General features: G+C 44.8%; 1 protein-coding gene across 1 annotated transcript in view; it reads right to left on the bottom strand.

Moving 5' to 3' along the window:
- peli3 (pellino E3 ubiquitin protein ligase family member 3) overlaps positions 1–18,545 on the bottom strand; it is a 34,952-nt gene that overhangs the window by 13,295 nt on the left and 3,112 nt on the right. The gene's annotated exons all lie outside the window — the stretch shown is intronic.

Below are 18,545 nucleotides of genomic sequence, written 5' to 3'. Positions count from 1 at the left end.
AAATACCAGAATCAACTAGTTCCATGTGAGCTCTAGGCTGTCTCACAGAATGTATGTTTCTAGCCATATATAGAAACACACAGTGACTATTTCAACTTGAGATTGTAAATAGGTACTCATTAAAGATGGGAAAAGTCACATTTACATAACCATCACATTACATCATCATAAACATCAGCATACACAGGTTACATTTTTAATTGAGATGTTTTAGGGGTAAAATGTAAATATGAGAAACAAGTGCAGCTCCGACGGTTTCTGTCAATAAATGACATCATAATCACCCAGCTTGTATCCATGATTAATTACTGTGGGAAAATGAGGTCATAATGAGATCACCCATGTGTTTTAACGGGTACTTTGGAAACCTTTGGTTGAGTTGTATATTTATCTTTAGTGGCTATTTCCATAAAACCAGCAATTCAAATAATAAAATAAAACAAATGTGTGTTAAAAAAAAATATATATATATATATATATATATATATCGGTCACTTCCAGATCTATTGACCATGTTAATATATCGGCAACTTCCAGACCTCTATCTATTGGCCATGTTAATATATTGGCAACTTCCAGACCTCTATCTATTGGCCATGTTAATATATCGGTCACTTCCAGACCTCTATCTATTGGCCATGTTAATATATCGGTCACTTCCAGACCTCTATCTATTGGCCATGTTAATATATCGGTCACTTCCAGACCTCTATCTATTGGCCATGTTAATATATCGGTCACTTCCAGACCTCTATCTATTGACCATGTTAATATATCGGCAACTTCCAGACCTCTATCTATTGGCCATGTTAATATATCGGTCACTTCCAGACCTCTATCTATTGGCCATGTTAATATATTGGTCACTTCCAGACCTCTATCTATTGGCCATGTTAATATATCGGTCACTTCCAGACCTCTATCTATTGGCCATGTTAATATATCGGTCACTTCCAGACCTCTATCTATTGACCATGTTAATATATCGGTCACTTCCAGACCTCTATCTATTGGCCATGTTAATATATCGGTCACTTCCAGACCTCTATCTATTGGCCATGTTAATATATCGGTCACTTCCAGACCTCTATCTATTGGCCATGTTAATATATCGGTCACTTCCAGACCTCTATCTATTGGCCATGTTAATATATCGGTCACTTCCAGACCTCTATCTATTGGCCATGTTAATATATCGGTCACTTCCAGACCTCTATCTATTGGCCATGTTAATATATCGGTCACTTCCAGACCTCTATCTATTGACCATGTTAATATATCGGTCACTTCCAGACCTCTATCTATTGGCCATGTTAATATATCGGTCACTTCCAGACCTCTATCTATTGACCATGTTAATATATCGGTCACTTCCAGACCTCTATCTATTGGCCATGTTAATATATCGGTCACTTCCAGACCTCTATCTATTGGCCATGTTAATATATCGGTCACTTCCAGACCTCTATCTATTGGCCATGTTAATATATCGGTCACTTCCAGACCTCTATCTATTGACCATGTTAATATATCGGTCACTTCCAGACCTCTATCTATTGACCATGTTAATATATCGGTCACTTCCAGACCTCTATCTATTGACCATGTTAATATATCGGTCACTTCCAGACCTCTATCTATTGGCCATGTTAATATATCGGTCACTTCCAGACCTCTATCTATTGGCCATGTTAATATATCGGCAACTTCCAGACCTTTAGCTTTCGGTATAAACGGCTGAATGTGTGTCATTGCTGCAGCAGCGGATGGTTGGCCGGCTCCAGTCTTGGTGACGTTGGCTCTGCTGGTAATTGTCATCCTCTTTATGTGACTGAAGTGCTTTCTGTTTGCTGACACAGGGCCTCAAGAGAGCAGCCGGCCCTTCCTGATATCATTGGATAGGCGCAAGCGATCCAGCTTTTTCCACAAAGGCAGATTAACTGATACGTATCTATGAACCCTGTTCATACTTTAAGATGCATGTGCAATTTTACCCGTGGTGATGATTTACCCCGTGGGACTTGTGGTTTTTGATATGGAGCCCAGAGAGGAGTGCTGGAAACAAGAAAGCATGTCTCCTTTAGACTCTTGCAGTTAACCACCAGATACATGTTGCTAAAAACAACTAACTGTCGAATGTCTGAGATTCTTAATAAAGCCCAGAAGGCCCTGATCAGCAACAGAGGTGGAGCAGGCTCACAATCACTGCCTTTCGTTTCAATTAGACCTTTATTACAATTGCATTTCACAGCTTTTGATTGCAGTCCTGTCACATCAAACTAAGGGCTTGGCATTAAAACACCTTGGACTCAACATACAGTTTTGGGATAACATATATCCATAATACAACAACAAAATGTCATTGACAAGCATTTATTCTTTAACTGGCAAGAGAGTAGAGGAAATATGAATATTATGCTCCAAAGAGTGGGATAATTTCTACCACATACAGTATGAGTCACTATGTGGACATTTTGACATTCCTTTTACACAAGTCAAACAAAGCTCAATCCCCGTCTCTGCATACAGGTCCTAAGCCTGTTCTTAATGCTCAAGCCTATTATTAATCAAAAGTAGGCGAGACCACCTACACGGTGGAAAGCGAGCAGAGCAAAAGCAAAGCCTTACAAGCGTTGTTCTCCCTTTTGAGCAGATTAGATAACCATCCTGGGAGTGTGACCGTAATAATACTGAAAATACTATCCCATGTTTGGAAGCTTCCTTCCTTTCCTGTCTTGATTTTTCTGTGTCAGCATTAAGGAACGGCCCTTTTCAATCACCATCCACACCAAACCAACCCACACAGACTACACTTCTTGTGAGTGAACTGCATGGCCGTTATTAGACCTGATCGAATTTTGGTCATCTGACGGGGCCCGTTGAGGAGAATACCTCCTCATAATCAGATGATGGACGACAGAAGGCAGATTCAGGCAGCCAGTGGCCATTTCATTATCCAATCTCTCTGTTGCCCTGACTGGATATTGAGCGGTGGAAGCGATGCAGAGGTGGAGGCGGAGCGGAATCAGGCGAGGCTGGGTGGATAGAAGCAAATGAGGGGAGAGGGAAGAGAATAAGAGCAAGCAGAAGAAAGAGCGAATAGAGAAGAAATAGAAAAGGGGCCTCCCTCTGGTTGGCAGAATGCTGGATTGATTGTGGGGAACTTCCAGGGCCCTCCAGATCCTTACAAAAGAAATGTATTTATAGCCTCAAAGTTATTCATTGTAAAATCTAAATGCCAAACGTCATCATCCAAACACCATTGCAATTTGGTCTCGATTAGGAAAATTAGGGAATAGGGAGTTTTTGTCCAACAGCACCAATCTGGAGATTGGCTTGGTGGATCCCTAACAGAAGACAATGCCAGGGTCCCATCCAATTGGGGAGTTATAGGTAAAAACATGTCAGGGTCCCTGGAGTGACATTCAAATGAACAAATCATCTTTTAAGCATGGACGTTTATTTTAGATATTGTAGTGTTTCAATAAAATAATCTCAAGTCAGTGATTGCCTTCTACCACTTGTATTTACATGACCAAAGACAACTAAACAAACTCCATAACAACTGAGGCAACACATCCATGAAGACCATGAGTTGTGGTAGAAAGGTACAGAAACAGCCGGTGGACCTTGAGTTGTGATTATATGACAAATATTCTTTTACCACTCAGAGTATTATCAATCGGCACTGAGGATTTCTGCCAGCTGGAATCTCCAAAGGGAAGCTAACAATGGTAGCGTCTGCTGCTACTGACAAAAGTGAGGACATTGTTGCTAGTTAGCTGCTAACACTTTTATAGTAACAAGGTACCAGCCTCTGTACAGAGAGGAGTTAACTTCGACTCCCTAGTTGCATTTTGGTACATACAGTCACCAAGCTTAAAATGTTGCTGCATAAGCCACTAAAGGCCTCAGTAATCTTTGAACATAGCGCATGCCAATTTGTGTTACAGCTGGAAACCCGTTACTGCCTTCAGATGTGGCCACTTGGAAGCTGTTTTTTGTCTTTAGATGTGGTTGGACGACATGATGACATTGTTATTATATATTATGTTTATTATTTTATTTTAAATTTGCTACAGCTCTGACTTGCACCCCTGACTAGCCTCCTCTCTAAAGTGAGCTGAGACTCATGGGTGTCGTAGTATTTAAAGCTTCCGCCACACTAAAATAACAATGTGGACTCCGTTTTGAAGCCTGGAGATTGGTACTTTGGCCGTTTCCATCTTGGGGTCTTTTTTGGAGCCAGAAGTGACCATATTTGGACGAGAGGGTGGTGCTGGTAAGGTGCATGGCTCAGCGGGGCCATTAGCTAACGATAGCTAGCTAGCTTGGTTTGCAAGGTGCATTCTTAATTCACGTTAGCTATGAATGTTCATTTTGTTAACAAAATGTAGGCTTACCAGAATAAATGAAAAGCTGACTCCCAGAGTGTCTTTTAGTTCGACCAAAAACTTGCTGAAAAATGCTCTGGTACCAACCTGTCAATCACAGTGTAGCCCCGCCCTAAAGCATCCCCTGCTTTATGGTCTATTTCAGGGGTTCTTAACCTTTTTGACCTCGGGGCCCAACTTTTCAAGTACAAAGTGTCCCGGGGCCCACTCTGACTATATGCATCAGAAGTGTCAGACAACCTGTAGGTCATACAGAAACAGAGCAGTGGGCCTTTTGAGTCAGTAAAAATTTAAGATTTTTGTCCGCATAAAATAAAAAAGTATCTTTCAGTATAAATAACTGCCGGTGGCTGTATCTGTACAGGTAAAGGACAGTATAGGGCTGTAACTACACTATCAGTGAACAACTGCCTCAAATCTGAAGAAGATTGGACAAAGTATGACCATTCTACAGAGTTTCTTCATGAAGAGATCCAGGCGGAGCTCTAAAAGGACATTTGGAGACCCAAATGGACACATGGTAACCACATGATATTCTGACACACTAAAGGTGTTTCTCCCTTTATATTGTGATTTTATATTATTTTCCTTTTATTATTAGCCTTTGCAAATTGCAAAAACTATGTATATATGGTGGAAGACGTGGTGTGTGAGTAGCGGACTTGCTGTGCTTAATGGCTGCGACCGAGCGCACGAACGAGAATGAGAACAGCTCAGTTACGCAAACGTTGGTTGACGGCTTATGGAAGAGGAGGATAAGGTTTGTACTATAAGTACCAGCGTTTTCTGACGGCATTAGCTCCATGGTAACATCCGCTAGCACGTTGTCGGGTCTGTAATGTGTCTTTTTCCGTCGAAATGCTGCAAGATACGACTTGCAGCGGTTATGGCGACTTTGGACAGTGTGTGTGGGCTCCTTTTGTGGAGAAACCATACGAAATGAAAGAAAATCGATGATTTCTTTGCAAAGATGAGGATTTTGGGCATGCTGGGATACCAAACACGGACATGTTTTGTGACGTATTTGCGCAAACAAGCCGTAGGAACGGAAGGGGAGGGGATTGAGGATGCCGGTGTTGAACAGGCAAAACCCTTGTTAAATAAATGAGATGATACAATGTGATGATCACAAAGACATTTATTATCATGTGTATGTAAACCTGCATACACAACAAGAAGCCCAACAGACGTTCCCACGAGCGTTGGATGTGTCGTCGCTACGTGTCTCTTTATTTTTGAAGGCTTCAGTGCTTCGTTTGATAGCATTAGCTCACATTCCACACACTGAGCCCTCGGCTCTGCCTCGTTGCCTCCGTTCACAAAGCCGTACTTAAGAAAGTCAGGGTTGTACTTGCGCACACATTTAGACTTTTGGGGGGTATGGCACCACTGTCATCTTCATTTTTTCTTTTTAATAACTTATCCATAACTTTCGCTACAGGCTAGCGGCTAGCTGAGTGTCTTCTTCTGCTTATTGCAGCTTGTTAAACAACTGACTGACGCATTACCGCCACCAGGTGGTGGGAAGCTGTATTGTAACTGAGCGTCTCATGGATAACAGTGATATCTCTGGTGTCTTCAATTGATAACCTATGCGGTCCCGCGGCCCTCGCGGCCCACAGGTGCAAAACTGAAAGTTTTTCGCGGCCCTCTAGGTGGCGCTCGCGGCCCAATCATGGGCCGCGGCCCTATCATGGGCCGCGGCCCTATGGTTAAGAATCACTGGTCTATTTGACTCTAAATGGACCATAATGTACTAAATTAACATCATGCTGTATTGAAGAAGACTTGAAACTAGATATTGAGACCATAAACTCATGTTTACAATGTTTACTGAGGTAATAAATCAAGGGAGAAGTAGAGTAAGCACATTATGTTCCAAAAGGTGACGTCACAGTGGCTACGTCCACCTCTATTATACAGTCTATGCTTAGAAACAAAGTTCATATAATTTAAACTGATAACAAACAAACCTGTAGCTTTTACCTACAGGAATGAAACAAACAGTCCTGACGGATGTCTCTGACATACTTCATAGAAGATAGGCGGATAAAAGGTCTTAGCCCAATGGTTAAGGTCTGTCAATGGTTTTCAATATAAAGGTGATTTAAAACAGCTTTAAAAGAGTAGATATCGCCACAGCAATATCACAGAGAGATGATTAACCTCCCGTCTGATGTGAGAGGTTAATCAATACATCACTGTGAACTTGCTCCCCCTGCTTCTCTTGCACTTTTCTCAGTCTCTGCACTGTAAATGATCTCACTGAGATTCACCATGAGGACAATCCATAAAAGCAAAAGCGGCATGACTGTCATGGGTGGATGAGTGGATCTAGACGAGACGGAGGAGGAGGAAGAGGAGGAGTGGGTTTGAAGGGCAAGGAGAGGTGAAGGAAATAAAATGAAAGGAGGGGTGTGGAGGGAAAAATGTCCCCACAAAGAAAGAGGAGCAAGCCTAGCACACGTGGACCTGCTAGCTTTGCAGTCCCACGGTGCTAAAAACGTTACCGAAGCCGGTTTACAGTTAAAAGGAATTTCATCCTGCTGATGCAATTACAGATATACAGCGGAGTACATTACTTCCATGAAATATTACACGAATTAACCCACATTTGCAAAAAACTCCCCCTGCTCCCAGAAGACACATCCGTCCCCTCGGAGCCTAGCTAAGAGAGAGAAAAAGTCTTCCTATGTCCCGCCCTCATATCCGTTCGAAACACCTCCCCTTCCGTCTATCCCAATTCCTATTGGCTTATTCCCAGGAGTATATTCGCCTGTCTGTCTTTCTGTCCCTGAGTTCTTAACACATTCAATGACTGTCAGTTATTGCTTAAACCCTCTATGATAATCCTTCAGTATAAAAGATAAGCCTTTTGCAACTTTGGCAAAAGCTTCATGTCTCTAGTTATACTTTTAGCTACTAATCCTAAAACACTTTATGCTTATCTTAATTATGCATTTCCAAAACACTTATGGTTATGACTAATTATGAATTCTCAAATATGAATCATCAAACACTTTTATTATAACTACTAAACACACAGTTCTACACTCAAATTTCCTACAGGGGCTGATGTGAGATGCTGCTGGTCCTTCTGGAGAAAACACACGAACACACAACACACCAAAGCTTGGATGATCTGTGTGGATGATGAAGAGAGAGGAGGGAAATGAGGAAGAGGAGCGAGCGCATGCGCGGAAGTGGCGTGCTTTGGCAGGGTGATGGATTGCCTGTTCTGTGCCACGCATTTTCTAATCAACCCACAGCCACATCCTGGGGGTGGAGAGAGAGAGAGAGAAAGACAAAGAAAATCTGTCTGACAAAGGAAGACAAAGGAAGGAGAGAATAATAGAGAGAAATAGATAAAGGGAATGCAGTCCATAGGAGCAGAGTGGAGTGGCTGGAGGGTTTGTGGTATAGGAACTGCTGCTGCTGCTAAACACACTCACACACGGCATTACACAACACAACACTCGGCAAATAACACCGCCTTGTAAACCACGCAAAGCCAACCAACCAATGCAACATCACACTGTATCGCAGCGTTACAGCACCATACACCACAGTGGAATGTCACAACACAGCGAGGCCAAAACTAGTTAAAATAAATTCAATATTGGCTGATATTCTCTGAATACAACAAACCTGTTTAATGAGGATCTGTTAAGTATTACTTCTTATACACTTTATGCAACTTTTTGTTGTTTTAATTAACTTTTTCTATTATGGTTGATGAATAAAATTACTCATATTGCTTTTCTATTTTTCAATATTACTTATTTTACACTTACTAAGTATTACTCTATGCTTCATATATGTTTATATTCTATTGCTTTTTTGTTATACTTCTGTTGTAATCTTTGATCGCACAAGAATTTCCTTCGGGATAAATAAAGTTCTATCTCATCTTAAAGGGCGAAATTGCCACCTGTTATGTGGATGTCCAATCAGTGTTGATGATAATAAATTCCTCAGTGCTTCCTCAGATCTGCTGTTCTTCCTGCATCCAGCGCCGTCATTTGACGTGACAGTGACGAAGTCAGATGCGAGAAAGAACTACAGCCTAAACTCAAAATCTATTAAAAAGATATAGTCGTTATAATTTCCAAAACATGCTTTATTCTAACGAAATGTCCTCAACGGAAAGGATAGCGAGCGGACCGCGAGAAGATATTCACTGAATTTGACCAAAATGTATTTTAAGCCTTTGAATCAGCCTTTAAGACCTTTAAATAATATTAAAACTAATTTAAATGACGGGTAAAAAAACGAAACATCAAACACATCTTTAGTATTTCTTTTTTCGTATTATTTGTCGGCCGATTACAATAACACTACTAAAATTTATTAATTAATAAGCTAGACGAAGTAAAATAATGTCAATGATGTCTACCAGCTTGGATGTATTGGCCTCGAAGCAAAGTATCACAAAACACAACGCAACAGAAGAACATGATCCAACACATACGAGGCTGAAGTCCTGGCATCACTTTCACGAGCTCCTGTAACTCAGTGAATATACAAATTATTTTGACTAAAAAGGGTAGATGACATAATCCATGAAGATATCCACAGTGGATATGATGCAGTTTGGATTTTTTGACATAGAGAATGATAAAAACAGACCAACAGGTCTTCATACTGATCCTGATTTTACATTTTGGAGGCAGGACCATTTGAGGATGCAAAATATGCATACTATTATATCATCATTGGTTTTGATATTGGAGCCCAAACCCCCATCCCTCCCCCCTCCATCCTGTTTTTCTTGGACATTTGTTGTTCTTTTTCTGGCTTTCCCTCTCCTTCACTCTCTCTCACCACCCACTGCAGGGGCAGGGTGAGTGTGTGTGGAGTGTGTGTGGGAGAGAGAGAGACGAAAGAGAGAAAAAAAGGGAAGAGTCAAATTTGTCTCCTCCAGAAACAAATGAACAGAGGGCTAAATATACTCCAACTGACAAATGAACTCTGCAGTGAATTATGGCCTCATGACAAAACTCACACTATTTTTACATCTTCAACCTGTTTCAATGAAGATTTTCCTCTCTGCATGTATTCTTAGTCACTGGAACCGGGACTGTGCTTTTGGTTGGTTAATTACAAAGAGAGGGTTATAGTCATATTGTAGGGAATGACCGAATTCACGGGGCCCCTTTAAGGAAAGGGGCATAACCCTGGTGACAGGGGGGGTTAAAGGGTGGCAGGAAGTGAATGGATGTTTGTTTTGTATGGATGGAAATAAACGGCCACATGGTGCAGCCAAAGGGAATACTCGCCTCCTTGTTTGTTTCCACGCACCTACATTGGTGACCCTGACGCTCCTGGTCGTTTCCAGAAGTTAAGATGTCGATACACGCAGTTTCGCTGAAACTACCGGAGTTTTGGGAGACGCAAGCGGCGGTGTGGTTCGCCCAAACTGAGGCACAGTTCGCCCTCAGAGACATTTCAGCGGACGCGACGAAATATTATTATGTTGTGGCGGCTCTCGGCAGTTCGACAGCAGGCAGAGTGGTGAGCATTCTGGAAAATCCTCCAGAGAGGGATAAGTACAATACCCTGAAAGACCGGCTGTTGAACATTTTGGGCTTTCGGACTCTGAGCGGGCTCGCCGGTTGCTTGCTCTGAATGGTCTCGGCGACAGCAAGCCGTCGGAGCTAATGGACAAATGTTAGCGCTGCTACGAGCCGGAGTTCCTGTTTACGGAACTTTTTCTGGAGCAGCTCCCGCTGCAGGTGCGGGCCGCTTTAGCCAACACCAGGATTACCGATTGTCGGGAGTTGGCCGAGGAGGCCGATAAGTTCTTTCTGGCGGGCCAACAAAGCTACACGGCCGCCGCATTGAGGCCGGCCCAAGCCACGGCGTGGCCGGGGGAGACAACGATCGTCGCCGCAGCAGCAGCAGCACGGCAACGGCAGGGAGCTACCAGCCTGTGCTATTACCACGCAAGGTTTGGGCCACGGGCTACAAGGTGCCGTTCACCATGCAGTTTCGGCAGGACGGGAAATGCCAGGGCCGTCGCTCAGTGACTGCCATGAGCGTCGGTTGGGAAGGCAGGCTGCTGTTCATCAGGGATGACGTTTCCGTGCGGCGCTTTCTCTGCGACACGGGGCGCAGAGGAGCGTTGTGCTCCAATATCAAAACCAATGATGATATAATAGTGGACATGCTGACAAACGGGCAGGGCCCCCCGCTGGAAGCCGCAAACGGTACCCCCATAGGCACTTTTGGGACACGGTGCCTGGAGCTGTGTTTTATGGGGCAGCGTTTCAGCTGGGACTTTGTTCCTGCCAAAATTGCCATTCCCCTGCTTGGCGCGGATTTCCTATGCGCTTATGGGCTATTGGTGGACGTCAAGGGCCGCTGCCTGATAAATGCTGTGACTTTTTGCTCTTACCCATGTACACTAAGTGGAGCAGGCTCTACCAGGATTACTAACATGCTTGCAGCGGCTGATGAGTTTCTGCATCTGCTGGCCGAGTTCCCAGACCTCTCGCAGCCCACCTTCTCCTCCTCCATGGTCAAGCATGGGGTGGAGCATCACATCTCTACCACCAGCCCACCGGTACATGCCCGGGCCCGGCGCCTAGATCCAGCGAAGCTCACCATCGCCAAGATAGTTTGAAAACATGGAGCGCCTGGACATCATTCGCCGCTCCGACAGTCCATGGGCTTCACCCCTGCACATGGCCCCGAAGCCTGGGGGCGGGTGGCGCCCATGTGGAGATTATCGCCGGCTCAACGATGCAACGATCCCGGACCGCTATCCGGTTCCACATATTCAATACTTTTCTACCCACTTGTCGGACAGTGTGGTGTTTTCGAAAGTGGACCTGGTACGAGGTTACCATCAAGTGCCCGTTCACCCGCTGGACATTCCCAAGACTGCGTTGATCACTCCATTCGGCCTGTTTGAGTTCTTGTGGATGCTGTTTGGCCTTAAAAATGCAGCGCAGACGTTCCAGCGTCTAATGGACACAGTGCTGAGGGACCTGCCTTTCCTGTTCGTCTACCTGGATGACATCCTGGTGGCCAGTTCATCAATAGCGGAGCATAGGTCTCACCTCCGGACTCTAATCGAGCGACTCAGCCAGCACGGGTTGATCATCAACCCGGCAAAGTGCCAGTTTGGGTTGACCACCATTGACTTTCTGGGACACCGCATCACAAAGGACGGGGCGCTTCCCCTCCCGGCAAAGGTGGAGGCAGTGACTAACTTTACACGCCCACTCACGGTGAGGGCCCTGCAGGAGTTTTTAGGCATGGTGAACTTTTACCATCGCTTTATTCCCCGAGCAGCGCAAGTGATGCGGCCCCTGTACGAAGCCCTGAAAGGCAAGGCCATCAAACAGCTGGTGGACTGGACTGGAACTTGCGTTTTTTGATGCGAAAACAGCTCTGGCAAACGCAACAATGCTGGCACATCCGTCACCTAAGGCTCCGATTGCCATCACCACGGACGCTTCGGACTATGCGGTGGGCGCGGTGCACGAGCAGTGGGTGAAAGGGGCGTGGCAACCGCTGGCTTTCTTCAGTCAACAGTTGCGGCCTAATGAGCGGAAATACAGCACGTTCGATCGGGAGCTCCTCGGCCTCTTTCTGGCCATTCAGCATTTCCGGTTCCTGTTGGAGGCTCGGCTGTTCACTGCGTTTGTGGATCACAAGCCACTGACATTTGCCATGAGTAAGAGCACCGAACCATGGTCTGCGCGCCAGCAGCGGCAGCTCTCCTTCATATCAGAGTTTACCACGGATCTACAGCATGTAGCAGGCAAGGAAAACCTGGTTGCAGGGCTGTCCAGTTAGGCTTGTACTATAACAAGATGGCAGAGGATCAAGTTACAGACCCGGGCGTCCAGGAGTTGAGGACGGCAGTTACGGGACTGCGGTTGGAGGAGGTCCCGTTTGGCGAAACTGGCGTTACGCTCCTGTGTGACGTCTCCACAGGCCAGCCACGGCCGGTTGTTCCCGATGAATGGAGACAGCAGGTTTTTGATGCTATTCATGGACTGTCACACCCCGGCAAGAGGGCGTTGCAGAAGTTGGTCTCAGCAAAGTTCGTCTGGCATGGGCTGAAGAAGGATATACGGAAGTGGGCCGGGACTTGTGTGGTGTGCCAGCGCTCCAAGGTACACCGTCACATAAAGACCCCTTTAGCACAGTTTTCGGTTCCAGAAAGGAGGTTCGATCACGTAAATGTGGACTTGGTAGGACCTTTGCCCCCATCCCGTGGTTTCACACATCTCCTCACGATGGTAGACCGAACCACTCGTTGGCCAGAAGCTATCCCGTTGTCATCAACAATGTCGGATGAGGTGGCTCGGGCGTTTATTCAGGCTTGGGTCGCCAGGTTCGGAGCCCCAGCTGACGTTTCCTCGGACCGAGGCCCACAGTTTACATCAGAGCTGTGGAATGCAGTGGCAGGAAGCCTAGGGGTGAAGCTCCATCGCACTACCGCCTACCACCCGGAGGCTAATGGATTATGCGAGCGGTTCCACCGGTCGATGAAAGCTGCTCTCCGTGCCAGCCTCAAAGACAGCAGTTGGGTAGACAGGCTTCCGTGGGTCATGTTGGAGCTTAGGACAGCCCCCAAAGACGATCTGCAAGCTTCATCGGCTGAACTGGTTTATGGACAGCCACTGCGGGTCCCGGGGGAGTTTATCCCCAAAGTCACAGACCCTTGGTCTGCAACCCAGCAGCGGGAAACGCTCCTGGAAAAAGCCAGGCTGTTCAAACCAGTGCCCACGTCGCAGCACGGCTTTCCACAGTCATACGTCCCGTCCAGCCTCAGGTCAGCGGAGTATGTGTTTGTTCGCCAGGATGGCAACCGTGGACCCTTTCAACCCCCCTACGTTGGGCCATTTCGGGTGCTGGAGACCGGAGACAAAACCTGCAAGGTCGACATGGGCGGCAAGCTGGAATACGTGTCGGTTGACCGCCTTAAACCAGCACATCTGGACCTGGACCAACCGGTACGGTTGGCTGAACCCCCATGGCGGGGGCGGCCTCGGGCCCTCCCACCTCAGTACGACAAGACCCGGAGGGGGCCTTCAACGGTGGTCCTGCCTCCGGCCCCAGAGACACGGAGTGGGGCTGGTCGGTTGATCCGGGCCCCGAGACATTAATGGTTGGGACTAATCTCGGGAGTTAGTGAATTCTAGGGGGGCGCATGTAGGGAACGACCGAATTCACGGGGCCCCTTTAAGGAAAGGGGCGTAACCCTGGTGACAGAGGGGGTTAAAGGATGGCAGGAAGTGAATGGATGTTTGTTTTGTATGGATGGAAATAAATGGCCACATGGTGCAGCCAAAGGGAATACTCGCCTCCTTGTTTGTTTCCACGCACCTACAATATTACATTTAATGAAAATGTACAATAAAATAAATAAAGATAGTTTCTTTTTAATCAAACATTTACGTGTGAAACACACGTAGATGGTTGCTTATGTTGCTTATGTTTTGATATTTGAAAGCATGACGGAGCCAGAGAGCATGTCTTCTCAACATTATGTAACACTTTAGACTGTACTAATCCAGTGTTATGAACGGCTCAGTTACCCTCCCCCACCACCAAACCCAGCCTCCACTCCTTCCTTTCCTTTTTCTCTTTTTGCTTACAATTAGTTCCAATCAGTGTTTTTCTTAAATTCACCTACATAAAAGGATTTAACTTAAGTTCACCTATTTATATTTATAGGATGAATCTAATCTAGTTCCAGACCTCTGAATCAAACATACTTTTTACCTACATCTATGAAATATGGTGATGGTTAAATGGCAATGCGTGATTGAGATTGATGTAGCTATAGCGTTTGGAGATTTGTCTCTAGGCATATATAAAGAAAATGTATAGAACAGAGGGCGATATATCCTGCGCCAAGCCCCGAGTCACAGGATCCTACATGTCCCATAATGCAACACTTTGATGAAACCTTCCATGTCTTCCAAACCTCCAGTTGGTAACAAAGACTCTCTGTCATAAATGTGTAGTCTCAAGCCCAAGCTGAGATAAGCTTCCCCTGATGACATCATTATTTTTTATTATTATTCAGACTTTAGAAATCTCCCTCCAGAGACACAGAAGACCGTATACAACTGCTTTTTACAGGCTCCTCATGACTAGCAGACTAAACTGAACTTCATGTGTCGAATCCATAAATTTGCCTCTGAATCAACATATTGCTTAAATCGTCGAAAAACAACAACAAGTGAACTTGCTGCTAGCAAACTGCTGGGGCCTCCATGTCGACTGGAAATTAGATTGGCAAGACAGATGCTTCACCGTCTATTGATTTGTTAAGGTAAAACAAAGAAAGAAAACTCACGTAAGCTTTTACAAATGACAAGACGAAAGTATTTCTGTTTCCGCAAGTAAGCGAGGGTCCGTGTGACGTCAATTCTGTCATCAGCAGGTGTTCGCCTCGGCTCTGTGGTTCCGCCCATTTGCTGTGACCACGCTGACTTAGGGTTAGGGTTCGGCACTGCCCAAAGACTGTATACAAGAAGTGGACGTAGTTATCGTGACATCACCAAGGGTGATGTCACGATTTGTTGACTGCCGTCTTTAAACCTCGAGTTCGGCGATTTTGCCGTCGCCATCTTGAAATACGGCCGTGGCCATGTTGTTTCTTTTGGAAGCGATGAACGGAAGTTACCATATATGGAATGCAGAGGAGCGATGGATACGGCTCTGGTAGTGGCAGTTACCTGTCAATCACAGTAAGCCCGCCCTAAATCCCCTGCTTTATGGTCTCTTGACTCTAAATGGACCATCATTTACTAAATGAACATCATGCTGTATTGAAGAAGACTTGAAACTAGAGATTGAGACCATAAACTCATGTTTACAATGTTTACTGAGTCATTTTCTCATAGACTTCTAAACAATCAAACTTCTTTTTAGAACCAGGAGGATCCAAATCCTCTTGCCGACTTTTTTTGTCAAAAGCTACTAGCGACAAATCTAGCAACTTTTTCTGGTGTTATTGGAGACTTTTCTGGTGCACTTCACTGTCACGTTCTGCAGTTACTGTCCTCAATGAGCAGCGGGTGCTTGCCGTGAGCCCGTCCGCCGTCCCAAAGTTCTCACAGGCGGTCAGTCTCACAGTAGCCCTCAGATATATTAGTGTGTGTGTGTGTGTGTGTGTGTGTGTCTGTGTGTGGCTGCTGCTATGCTGTGATGGAGTATGTATCCTGCAGTCCTGTCTGCTCCTAAATAGCCCTGCTTTCTAGGACGCGGTAAGGCGATAGGAAATGAGAAAAAAATAGCAAAAACGCTGGAGAATGACGGAGAGAATGCACCTGTAGCACTCACCATCTCTATTTGAATATCAAAGGAGGCCAGTTCACATGACCCTGTTAGCAGACAGGCCTGACCCTGGTAGTGGAGATGAAAGCGAACGGGAAACGTTTAAGAACCCTCACCTTTGTTCTCTCCTCTCATCATTAAGCACTACTCGCTGCAATTCAAAAGGCAGTCAACCAGAGATGCAAACAGCTGACAGAGAAGCAAACGCACCACCAACACCACGGCTCTCTGAAGGTCACCATCAAGGTTTTGTGCTTATGGAGGGACAAACCGTTTGCTCGTGGGGATAGGGTTTCTGAGTGATACCAATGACGGCCGGGTGCTGAGATCTTACAAGCTACAGGCTCTCTTATAGAACATCGTTCAGTACATTTACATGCACCAAAAATCACGGTTTTTGCCCTTATTCCGAAAAAGACAATATTCCCGATAAGCTGTTTACTTGGCTAAAGAAAAAAAAGATTTATACTCAGCCGTGCATATTCCGACTAAGGTGAAATGACCCAATGCTGCATCCTCATCACCGAGGCTGGTCAATCCAACGTCGACGCCGTTCTCGGCTGTGTCTGACGGGTCGATGCCCTAACACGCCGTTTATCACCAACTATGGAAAAGTGACACGGACGAAGCCGCTTGTACCATTTTGCTTCTTTGCGTTATAATTTATATTTTTTTAAGTTTTCCACGTGTGGCAGACTTGTTGGACTGTGTGAAACTCCCTCTTTCACTCCTTCAACCACCTTCTTGAAAAGGTCAGTGTTGTGATATTTGCACATATCCCAAAACCTACTGATATCCAAGTCGTTCATGATGTTTAATAGTAGGTATGTTTCTCCTTCTGACCAGAAATGTGGGCGTTTCTTTTGGGCGTGCATCTCTACTTCAGCTTTACAAACTATTGGTTAGTTGCTTTGTGTACAACGCTCTGAGCTGGTGGTGAACGTGTGTCGCAATGTGACGTAAAAACCTTGTTATTCTGAATGTGCTGTATATATTAAAGAATGCTCCTAAAACCTGAATAATATCCCACATGTTTCAATCAGAAAATGCTCAGAATAAGACCGAATTCAGAATATCCAAACACAATATGTTTACATGAACCACATCAAATTCTGAATATTGTCTTATTCAGAATAATAGTGTGCATGTAAACAGAGTCATTGTTTGTAATCCTGACAAGGGGAAATGAGTCAGCATTTGTTTAACGATGCAATTCCAGAACATAAGGCAAGTGGTTCAAAATGAACTGGCTGCTAGTGTTAGCGTTACCAGTTAGCACCAGTGTTGCATCATCAAACGCATCTACATTCACTTCGCACTGAGACGACCCCTAATGCAGCCGTCCTACCCTCAACAAACCTTCAGGCTACATCCACACTAATACGTTTTTGTTTTGAAAATGATAGCTTTTGCTACGTTTACGCAGAGTGTCCACACGCTCAGGCGTTTTGAAGCCCCTAAATCGGAGATGATATCGTTTGAAAACTCCAGGGTTGCGTTTTAGTCTGGACGGGCAGAAACGGAGTCCATTGAAAACAATGATGCAGACGCCCACGCTCGCCTCCTGGTTGAGTCACGACATTCGCTGCCTGATTCGCTGTTTTTGTTCCGCACAACTTTTAAGGAACTGGAACAAAGCATAAGTGCTGCTCTCCACTACAACAGGAACTTCCAGCCACCCAGCAGAGCTACTAGTGGGAGAACCAGAGCTGCAAGTAAAGATTATCTTCAGTATCGATTAATCGATTAGTTGTTTTGTCTATAGAATCTCAGAACATGGTAAAACATGTCGATCAGTGTTTCCACAAAGCCAAAGATGACGTCTTCAAATGTCCTATTTTGTTCACATGTCAACGTTATTCAGTTTACTGTCTCAGAGGAGTAACGAAACCAGAAAATAATCACATCTAAGAAGGTTGAATCAGAAAATGACTCACACTGATCATTAGATTATCAAAATAGATGCCGATTAATTTAATAGTTAAAAACGTATCGATTAATTGTTGCAGCTCTAGTGAAAACAGACGACGACGAAACCAAGGGGACACGAGTGAGACGTGTGTTGACCAAATGTCCCGTAATAAAGTAAAACTTGATTGTAACTTTGATGCGTGTGAGACAGAGATAAAGGCAGCCTTGTTACTGCCTTAAATAAATACATTTCTCTCTGTTTAAGTGCACGTGTGTATGACAGAGTAGATCTTAAGTATTATTGTACTTCTTTTTATTATAGGAAGTACAATAATACGTGTTGTATTTTCTGTAACCAAGCAACCAACTGCAGAGTAGACAGTCTTTTTCCTGTTTACACCGGCATGCCCAGTTAACATGAATGGTCATGTGATGTGCGTTTTAAAGGAAAACGTATGAGTGCGGATGTAGCCGAAGAAAAACTTCAACGGCCTTGAAGAGAATTGGCTCCAGATTGAAATGAGAACAGTTTAGCAGCAGCTCAAACTCTTTTGGTGTTATTTTAAATCGGCCCTCCCTTGTTATTGCCGGCTCGCCTCCTCTCAGTTTGACCCCTCGGGCTTCGTGAGAGCCTGACAGGTGGGCTGCTGCCGAGTTACCTCATCTCTCTGTCACACACAAACACAAAAAATCTCTTTTTTCAAGCTGTGGTTTTGGAGACCATTATACATTTTGGACATGATCTGGGGTGTAGATATTGACGTTTGGGAATCAAATTCTTTCCATTCTTTTCATGTCCCTAACCAGCTCTTTATGGTGGTCATACGTTAGTCATAATAATAGCTCACACTTCTCTTTGAGCCAAACTGCATCATATCTCTTTTTCCTTGAGTTTACTCTGTTGCAAGATCTTTCTACAATTCAAAAGAATCA

The sequence above is a fragment of the Melanostigma gelatinosum genome, assembly GCF_949748355.1.
Source record: "Melanostigma gelatinosum genome assembly, chromosome: 23".
NCBI lineage: Eukaryota > Metazoa > Chordata > Actinopteri > Perciformes > Zoarcidae > Melanostigma > Melanostigma gelatinosum.
This window is presented reverse-complemented; position numbering and strand designations above follow the sequence as displayed.